The sequence below is a fragment of the Panthera pardus genome, unplaced genomic scaffold, assembly GCF_024362965.1.
Source record: "Panthera pardus isolate Hobbes unplaced genomic scaffold, ASM2436296v1 HiC_scaffold_1, whole genome shotgun sequence".
Lineage (NCBI taxonomy): Eukaryota > Metazoa > Chordata > Mammalia > Carnivora > Felidae > Panthera > Panthera pardus.
Genome location: NW_026526654.1, coordinates 54,593,094 through 54,603,251, shown reverse-complemented (window position 1 = coordinate 54,603,251; position 10,158 = coordinate 54,593,094).

The following is a 10,158-nucleotide window of genomic DNA, read 5'->3' as shown; positions in this document are numbered from 1 at the left end:
ATTCTATATAATTTTTATCTTGTTCTAGTACAAAGCAGTTGTCTTACTTTGTTACCAAAACTACTGAAATTAATATTCATTTCCTTTATAATGTAATAAATAATAAAAAAAGGGCTATGTACTGCATCTACAATATATATTCCTTCAGGGGTATGTAATTTCAATATGACATCTCTCCTTTTCCTCATAATGATACAATGGATTTGTATCAGTCATTAATGAATGTTCATCAGGAAGCATTCTTAGGGATGTGGCAGGTTGAACTTTTCATAAATTCCAATTTTATGTGACTAAAGCATGAGTTAAATGAATCTGCTGTGCTGTGAATCTTGGAGCCTGGATGAAGTATCCATTGCTTGTGGCTTAAGGCTGAATAGAATTTCCCTGGATTCCGAATAGTTTCACCAGTTAAAGAAGGTAGATTTCTTTCCTTGATCTTCTAGAGTGATTTAAATAATACAGGTAATTCATTTTTTTAAAATCTATTAGTTTCATGTTTGGTGACCTCAAACATTTGAGGAGATGTTATAGATATTTCTTCCATCTTTCAAATGTCATAATTTATGAACTTTGATTGCCATCACAACCTTGCTGTGAAATCAAGGATTATCTATGGTCACAAAAGATCTTTTGATCTATTTACTGCAGGATACTTGATCTCTTTAAATGGTGTGGAATGTAGCTGCCACATTATGTGTTTAAAAGACACAATTGGCTGAATCCCTGTTGTAGCAATCATATTCTCCATTTGGAAGTACTGAATCTTACGGAACTTGATAAGCTTCTGTAACTAAAAATTAAATGATTCCCCTAGCCTGAGATGCCCCTTACAAAAAGTGGAAGTTCAAGAATTGTCCCATTTCTCTTGAGGTCTTCTTGGCACAAGGACACCTGAATCCCATTATCTGGCTGAAACAAGCATTTTTGTCCTTGCCTGGGGTAATGGGATTGATGAACTGTTTTGTTTCCAGAAAGCAGGACAACTGCTTTGGTGAGCTGGTGCATAGGACCATACAGTGCACAGCAATCTTTCTGTAGGTGGGAAGGATTTGTACCCAGTTCTGAAAGAGAGTCATATCTGTTATTAACCTACCTCCTTCATGAGGCCTTTAATCAAACTATACCAGGTCTGAAGTAGGAATTTTAAGCACTTTGCTTTTGAATGGATGTAAAGGCTTTTAAATGCTGGATCAAGTAAGAATTAGACTCAAGGTAGGCTGTTCCAGATTTTTACTCAAATAGAACTCTTGGCATCAACTTCACTGGCTTAAACTGTGCTTCTGTTGTTGGAAATGAAAAGCAAATCAGAAGACATCAAATGGGAGTCCCATTTTTGGATATACCAGCTCTCTGTTGCTCTGCTGTAGCAACCTGAGAGTCTGAAGAAAGTAGAAGTTAAAGGAGAGAAAATGTAATTATGTCTCTGTGGGCTCGTGAGTCTGCTAGTGAAATTTTGCTTTTCTAAAGTAAGCCTTCCTATGAGGCAGCTTTTAGAAATCCTCCCTCTAGAAAATTGCCAATAAAATGCTGTTCTTGTGAAAAATTATATCACTGCATTTCTTCTCTCCCTTTTTAAAGGGAAGATTTTTCTTCAATTGGCTAAGTAGTCACAGGAATTTCACTTAATGTCCATTTTCATGATGTCTTTAAAATATTGAACAATATCTTTTATCACAAGGTTATGAATGGTGGGAAAGTATTTAAATTGAGTAATTTCACTGACAATGTGCTAACAAATGTTGCTATTCAAAACATGTAAAATAATAAGGAGGATTATTTTAAGGCATTCACGTGTGAAAGGGTAGTGTGCTGCATAGTATGTGCTAATTATAGTGGTCAATCCAACTAGACAACCACCGAGTTGCAAACACTGTTTCTCAATAGGAAAGCACCAAATTTGACTCTAACTGTTGCTCCCAAATCTGAACCACTGCAGTGATGTGGGGGTAGGGACACTGGGAGGTTTCTTTGAGGAGTGTGCGAAGTCATAAAGAAACCCAACAAGAGCTATTAATCTTCAAAATGACTTTAAAAATGCTGTATAATTCAACCTTGCTTTATACTGTTTGACATCGCACAAAAAGTACCTTAAAACAATTTGCATTGGTAAACAAAAAAAGGGGGGGAAGATATAAAGAAAAAATGAGAAATGGTACAAAGGTTTTCAAATGAGATTTTTAAAAAAATTGATGAAGAAGCTGGCATAAGGAGCCTCTCCACAGCAAAGCTTTGAGCTCACTTCTTACATAGGGTCACAGAAATGTTTTGGGTCTTGCACTGAAAAGGTTAACAAGGGGAGGCCACTAAGAAAGGCATGATGGCACCATTGGCCATATCCCCCTGATTTCACATTTGTGGAAATCTTGGTAGGTTTCATAAGGGTAGCCCCAAATCAATCTGAATATTATGTGAGGATTTCAAAAGGCTGTCCTGAGGAAATGAAAATAGTTGAATAGATGGAATTGAAGATTATTTCCAAAGTCATTTACAATGTCACATATGCAAACACAGAAAAGATATAAGAAAAGAAATATTGCCAAGCAAATCAGATAATAACATACACATGTATATATATACATATATATATATGTATATATATTTGAAACTCATATTCCTTTTAATAATTTAACTATGGCTTTGGTTCTGGTGATCACTGTATTAATTTAAGTTTTGGAATAGAGTTAGGCAAGCCTGACCCTGGGTAAAAATGAACACTAGTGAAGATTTTTGCTATGTAGGTTCCTTGTCACTTATCTTATACTTTGGCTCTCGGTTTTAAGCACTCAGTATATTCATGGTGTCCAGGTCAGGTCCATCTGTCACTTGTAGGGCTTATATGTCTTAACACCCAACTTATATTTGAGCCTCTCTCTCTCCCTCTCATTCATTCATTCAATTCATTCATGCATAAAGTAACTGTATGTATGTATGTATGTGTATATATACATGTATATATAGGTGTGTGTGTACATCTTATGTACACACACACATATATACACATATATACACACACACACACATATACATATATATATATATATCTCCTTCCTTTTATTTACCTCATGTTTAAATATGCCAGCATTTTTTTTTTTCCTATTCCTTTTGCTTCATGACAGTTGGATGATCTAATTCACCAAAAGGTCTTGTTGCATGTTGGTGGATTCATGTTTTGTAACTTCCAGGGAATTCTTGAAGATATGGCCTTGTTCTCCAATGCCAAAATGTTAATCCCTGCTTCAATAAAGGAGAAGGGAGATACATAATAATCATTTCAAATCACCTGTGTGACAGCCAGTTCTACCTAAATGTGAAATAGCCTTAAGATTAAGCTAGAGAAGATTCTTATGGGAATCTAGACCTTGGAACTTTCTCACTGATTTTTTTTTTCTTTCTGCTGAATATAGCTGAGGTGGTCGCAAAGGTTCTGTTATATTGTGAAATATACTTGGATGCTCTTCACTGTAAATTATGTGGGTGCAGTTTGAACCATGGTTTTTAGCCTGAGAATTTCAGAAATCTGAGTAAAGAGCTCTGAGAAACATTGCATGGAAGAAAGCAATCATATAGGACATTATAAGTAGGATGGCATGGTGGGTGGAATGTCAGATGTTAAGAAATGTGAGTTGTGGCTCTGGCTCACATATGCCAAATCCAGTTTATCCTTTAATCTCTCTGAGTGAGACTCTTCAATTGTAAAATGAGGTGGTCATCAATGCTTCTTCTCTGTTGGCACCTTGCAGCGCCATCAAATAACTTAAACCCACTGGATTAGAAGATCTCTCATGCTTTTTCCAGCTGTTCCAAACCTTGATTTCCCACTAGAAATTAAAACAGATTCAATAGGGCAACTTTGACTTATCAATAGAAGATACTTGTGGATCACAGAAACTCTTGTTCTCTGTGACACATCCTTTACTAAGAATCCTATGGTTGAGCTCCTGCCAGGATTTCTAGAATTTAAATTCCTCCAAAGTATTAATAAATATTTAGTATTTTGTCTCTCCAGGAGACAAACTCCCTTCTCCCTGAATGTACATAAACAAGAGAAACTGACATTGCCGTCTACCTAGGGAATGATTATTCTGTAAAAAGTGCGGTTGGGGCTTTTAGGAATTAAGACCTTTCTTAGCAGAGAGCCTTGTCTCATGCCTCTCTCAGACAGTCCCGGCTGGGCCAAGTGGACATTTCTTGACCATAACAAGAGGCAAAGAAGGGAGCTATATCTTTGGAGTTTCTCTTTATTTGGACACCGCGTCTGATGTTTTGAGTTTGCCATCTCTTCAAACTGCTCTACACTTTCAGGTCCTCTGTTTCCTGTGATTCTCCAGCTCTTGAAACCCTCTCTTATTCTCTGTGACTTTTCCAGAGATCAGTTTGCAGCAAAGCCACATCCCCTAAGGTAAAGTGCCCCCCCCCCCCCCCACCGCCCCCAGCTCTTTTAGGCTACGGTTCTTCCAAGTAACAACTCTTTTAAGGACAGTGTTCAGTTCTCTAGATTAGCTTTGGGAAAGCAAATCTGTATAAATACTCACTGCCATAATCTTAACTGCCCCCTCAGCAACTTTCTATTTTTCTCTGAGGTGGAGAAACGGTCTGTTGATTTCTCCTTTGGCTCAGAGTGTATTCTCAGATACCCAAAGGATTCTAGGATTCTACAATTCCCTCTTTGTAGTGGATTATTCAAGAACCTAGGGAGCTTGGCATAACTCTCCAATATATATTTACTTCTTTGGGCAAAGCAACACATAACGAATTAAGACTTAGAAACAGCTCTGGGCTTATCATAGTTCCCTGAGGTAATTATGCAAAGTAAACTCTAATAAAGATCATGGGTTATACACATAAGAGCAGCTTAAATCCATGCTTCATTTAAGCTCATTGTGATGAGTGGATATTGGTTGTTTGTTGCCTTTTCCCGGTGGACTAAAAGATTAGCATTCATTTCAGAGTAGCATAATTTGTTCTTCAAGGGAAGACATTTAAATGATGAAGAAAATCACATCCTGTGGGATGACAGGTGACTTGGACCTTGGACTTTTTAAGTGTGTGTGTTTATAGTTCTCTAATCATTCAAAGCTGGAAGGTAGGAGGGATTCTAATTAGGGATATCTCTTTGGAGAGGGACCATGTATCCTAGGGATAGATGTCTCCTCCATCTTTGGTGCATGAGTAGGAATTTTTTGTGGTCATCAGACCACTATGTAATTTTCCATGAAATAAAGGATAGTTCAAAGTCATAGCACTGATGAAAAGATTGGGAAATTGTCTTAGTCAATTTGGACTGCTGCAACAAAATACCATGGACTGGCCGGCTTGTGACAATTTATTCCTCATAGTTCTGGAGGCTGGAAGTCCAAGATCAAAACATGAGCAGATCTGGTGTCTGGTGAGCCCCCATTTCCTTGTCGATAGATGGAGGTCTTTTTACTGCAACCAGAGATGGTGAAAAGGGCAAAGGAGCTCTGTGGCGTCCCTTTTATAAGGGCACTGATCCCATTTACAGCATGACCCAGTCACCTCCCAAAGGCCACGCTCCTACACCATTACTTTGCAGGTTAGGATTTCAACAAATGAATTTTGGGAGACACATGCATTCAGTCCATTGCAGAAATACAGTTAGGTGTAGTTTTGCTGATTTTGTGGGCAGATTAATTGCATTATTAAAGGACTTCAAATTCTTGTCTTTGAAGGCCCATTAATGTCAGGCATTGTCTTCCCTAATTCCATTCATTTTCAGGCTCCCATGTCTGTGAGGTACAGGTCAGTTCTATCCAGGCTCCATGTTAATCCTCAGTAAGACAGGAACTGAGCATTAGAAGCCTTATCCACTGACAGATGGAGTCTGGAACCCTGCCACAATATACGTGGCAGTGAGGAATAGACTTAGCTTCTCACACTATGCAAAACAGCTCTGAGCTGTTATTGGCACCCACCTCCTGGTCTCTCCCAGGTGTCAGGCGATATCAGTTGGGATCTGGGTTTCTTTGTTCTAATACTTCAGAGATTTGGAACTCATTATCATTTCCAATAGCCAGCCTTATGGTTTAAAAAACCCCAGCAGTATTGATGATGGCTCAGTTTTATTTAGCACATTTACTTAGCACTATGTGGGATGAATTTTTTCAGTCATTTTATGTGGATTATCTCATTGAAATTCTCATCACAATCCAATGAAATATTTTATCCTTACTGTACAGTTCAGAAAATGTAAGCTTTGAAAGGTTAGTTAACTTGCCTGAGTTTACATAGCTGGTAAGTTGCAGACTCAGTATTTGAAAACAGATTTCCTGACTTGAGAACATACCTTAAGTGTAATTGATTGATTAATTAATTATATAAGACATCTTTTAAGAAATGTGTTCTTAAACCTATTATTTTTTCCCTTTTTTAATTATTGAAGTGTAATTGATGTATAATGTCATATTAGTTTCGGGTATACAGCATATTGATTGATAGTTCTGTACATTACTCAGAGCTCACCATGGTAAGTGTTGTCACAGTCTCTCACCTGCAAAGTTATTACAGTATTATTGACTATATTCCCTATGCTGTACTTTGAATCTCCATGACTTACTTATTTTATAACTGGAAGCTTGTACCTCTTATCTCCTTTTTCTCTTTCACCCATTCCCCCACCTAACTCCTCTCTGGCAACAACTGGTTTGTATTTAAGAATCTGGTTTGTTTGTTTGTTTGTTTGTTTGTTCATTTGTTTTGTTGTTTAGATTCCACATATAAGCGAAGTCATATGGTATTGGTCTTTCTCTGTCTGACTTATTTTGCTTAGCCTAATATTCTTTAGGTCCATCCATGTTGTTGCAGATGGCAAGATTTTATTCTTTTTTTTTTTATGGCTGAGTGGTATTCCATATATATTCCATATATATATATATGTTCCATATATATGTATATTCCATATATATCTCACATCTTTTTTACACATTCATTTATCAATGGACACTTAGGTTGCTTCCAAATCATGACTCTCATAAGTAAAGCTGCAATAAACCTAGGGGTACATATAGTTTTCCAAATTAGCGTTTTTGTTTTCTTTGGGTAAATACCCAGTAGTGGGAATGCTGGATCATACAGTATTTCTATTTTTATTTTTTTTGAAGAACCCCCATAGTGTTGTCCACAGTGACTGTACCAATTTACATTCTCACCAACAGTGCACAAGGATTCCCTTTTTTCCATATCCTCAACATCATTTTTATTTCTTGTCTTTTCGAAACTAACTATCCTTACTGGTGTGAAATGATATTTCAGTGTGATTTTGACTTGCATTTCCCTAATGATGAGTTAATGTTGAGCGTCCTTTCATGAGCCTATTGGACATCTGTATTTATTCTTTGGAAAAATATCTATTCAGGGCCTCTGCCCATTTTGGGTTTTTTTGTTTTTTGTTTGTTTTCTTTTTGTGTGTGGTTTTTGTTTGTTTGTTTGTTTGGGTTTTTTTTTTTTTTTTTTTTTTTTTTTTTTTTTTTGCCCATTGTAATAAGATTGTTTGGCTGTTCTTTTTTGGTTTGAGTTGTATAAGTTTTTTACATATTTTGGATATTAATCTCTTACTGGGTATATCTTTTGCAAATATCTTCTCTCATTCAGTAGTTTGCCTTTTGTTTTGCTAATGGTTTCCTTTACTGTGCAAAATCTCTTTGTTTTGATGTAGTCCCAATGGTTTATTTTTGCTTTTAATTTTCTTGCCTGAAGAGACTTTTCTATAAGTATGTTGTTATTGGTGATGTCCAAGAGATTATTGCCTATTTGTCTTTTAGGAGGTTTATGTTTCAGGTCTCACATTTAGGTTGTTAATCCTTTTTGTTTTTTGGGGGGAGGAGTATTGGTTAAAAAAATGGCCCAGGTTCATTCTTTTGTTTGCAGCTGTCCATTTTCACCAGCACCATTTATTGGAAACACTGTCTTTTTCCCATAGTATATTCTTGCTTCCTTTGTTGCAGATTAATTGACCATATAGGTGTGCATTCATTTCTGGGCTCTCTATCCTGTTCCATTGATCCATATGTCCATTTTTGTGCCAGTACCATACTGTTTTGATTCCTATAGCTTTGTAGTATATCTCGAAATCTGGAATTTTAATACCTCTGCTTTAATAGAACATGAATTTTAACCAGTCCTCCAGTTGTCCATTATATCATAGGCTGCCTTGTATAATGACCCAGGTGAGAAATTCTTAAAACCAGATAAATCATGTTCCTGCATTTGGTTTGTTTATATCTGATAGAAACACTACCAATCTTAGGTGTACTAACATTAAATTTTGGCTTTATACATTTTCCCTTTGCCCCATTTTTTTTCATTTAATAATATTCATTGTGTGTTATGTATTCAGTGTATTGATTAGAGTAATACTTGCAGCTGCTAAGTCTGTCACTGGCTTTACAAAGTAGAAGTTCATATTTTGCTCACATAATTGTTCAATGCTGGGGTTCCTGACTGCTGAGCCTCCTCCCTTATGGTGATTTATGGACCTATGCCTCCTTGATCATGTCAGTCAGCCTTCCCTTAGGTCTGCATAGTCCTCTGTCAAATGGAGAATGAGACGATGCAGTAGACACATTTGCTTCCCAAGCAACATGGCTGGAAGTGACACTTATCAGCCTGCTTGGCAAGAACCATTCACATGACACCATTTGAGGCAAGAGGACTTAAGGAATGTGATCCTTGGCTTGACATCTGCTTCTTGGCAATAGCTACATACTATGAATGGGTGACAACATGTAGATGTCCTTTTGTAAAATAGTTGGGTATACGTAAATAGTAAAGTTTTTGGAAATAGCAGCTGCAAAGCTGGAACCAGTGTGGCTGCATGAATCATAGAAAGCTTTGTGCTTATTGGGCCAAAGTCTCTGGATGCATTATGTAGCTGGGCTTTTGATTTGATATGTGAGTAAGTTCAACCTTCAGGCTTGTGCCAGACAGTCTAATGGTCACTTGACGCCTCATATCTGGGGCACTAGACCACCATTTCTGTCCTTATATCTACTGGCTGGGCTCCTCTTCTAAAGTTGATAGAGACACTAAGAACCATAAAGTTGATACCGCCAATGCCTGGAGACTTGATGCTGGGAATTTCTTCTATTGATTCCTGGAATGGGGTTTCCTTTGGTAGTCCCTGGTTTTCAGTGAGTTCTTACTAGTTGGTTTTCTAAAGCCCTGGCTCCAACTCACAACAGAGAGATGACTTCCCTCATATCTCAAACTGACTAGTAGGTTGCAGTGTGCATCTGGTTTAGCAGATGGTCACCAGTAAGATATAACTTTATTTCCTATACTCTTCTTCTCTTCTGACTGTTCTGATCTAGACCAGCCTCAATGAGTCTTTGGTCCCAAACAGAGAATGTATATAAGCCTGACTCAGTCATTTCCACTTCATGCACTCTTTCCCCCCATTGTTAATGTGTTGTCAGGTTCCCCATACCCCTATCTGTTCATAGACTTGTCACCTCACTAACTCCATGGCTGCTCCAGTCCTTGTGTGTGTTATTTACCAGCCTTTTGTTCCCATCTTACTCAAATCCAGGAATATACTGATAGATCAGAAGAGGGACACATCTTAAGTAAGATCATCCAGTACAGGGAGGTGGTCTAGGTCCATTTGAGGAATGTGGCTTAAATTTCCCCTTGTGATAACAATTCAGTATTCCCAACACGACAATCATGGATATTAGATGAATCAAATTTACTTAACCTTTTCACATATCTAAACTCCCCAGTTAGGTGGCATTAACTAGGTGGCATCTAAACTCCCCAGTTAGGTGGCTTAAGTCATGTATGGCTGGACATATGATTTATTTTTCTCTCATCTTGCAAATAAGGAGATAAAAATGAATGAGAGTACCTAAACCATCTCATACAAATTTCTTTTAGACAGAATGTTTGAGCCAACAAACAAAAATTTCATGCTTTAAAGAGCATAAAGGAAATATTCACTAAAGAGGACTTTCCCTTTTGGATTCTCATCCTGCAATGCAGGACACAGCTTGGAATATACTCTTGCCTCTGGGTAGGGGACAAGTTGGTAAAGGCTTATCATTTGTACTGATTGTGCTTCATTTTTTTTTTTTTTTTTTTTTTTACTGTTTTGTCCTTTCCATATGCAGTTAAGTGTCACAAAGGGAACAGTTATTACTCAAA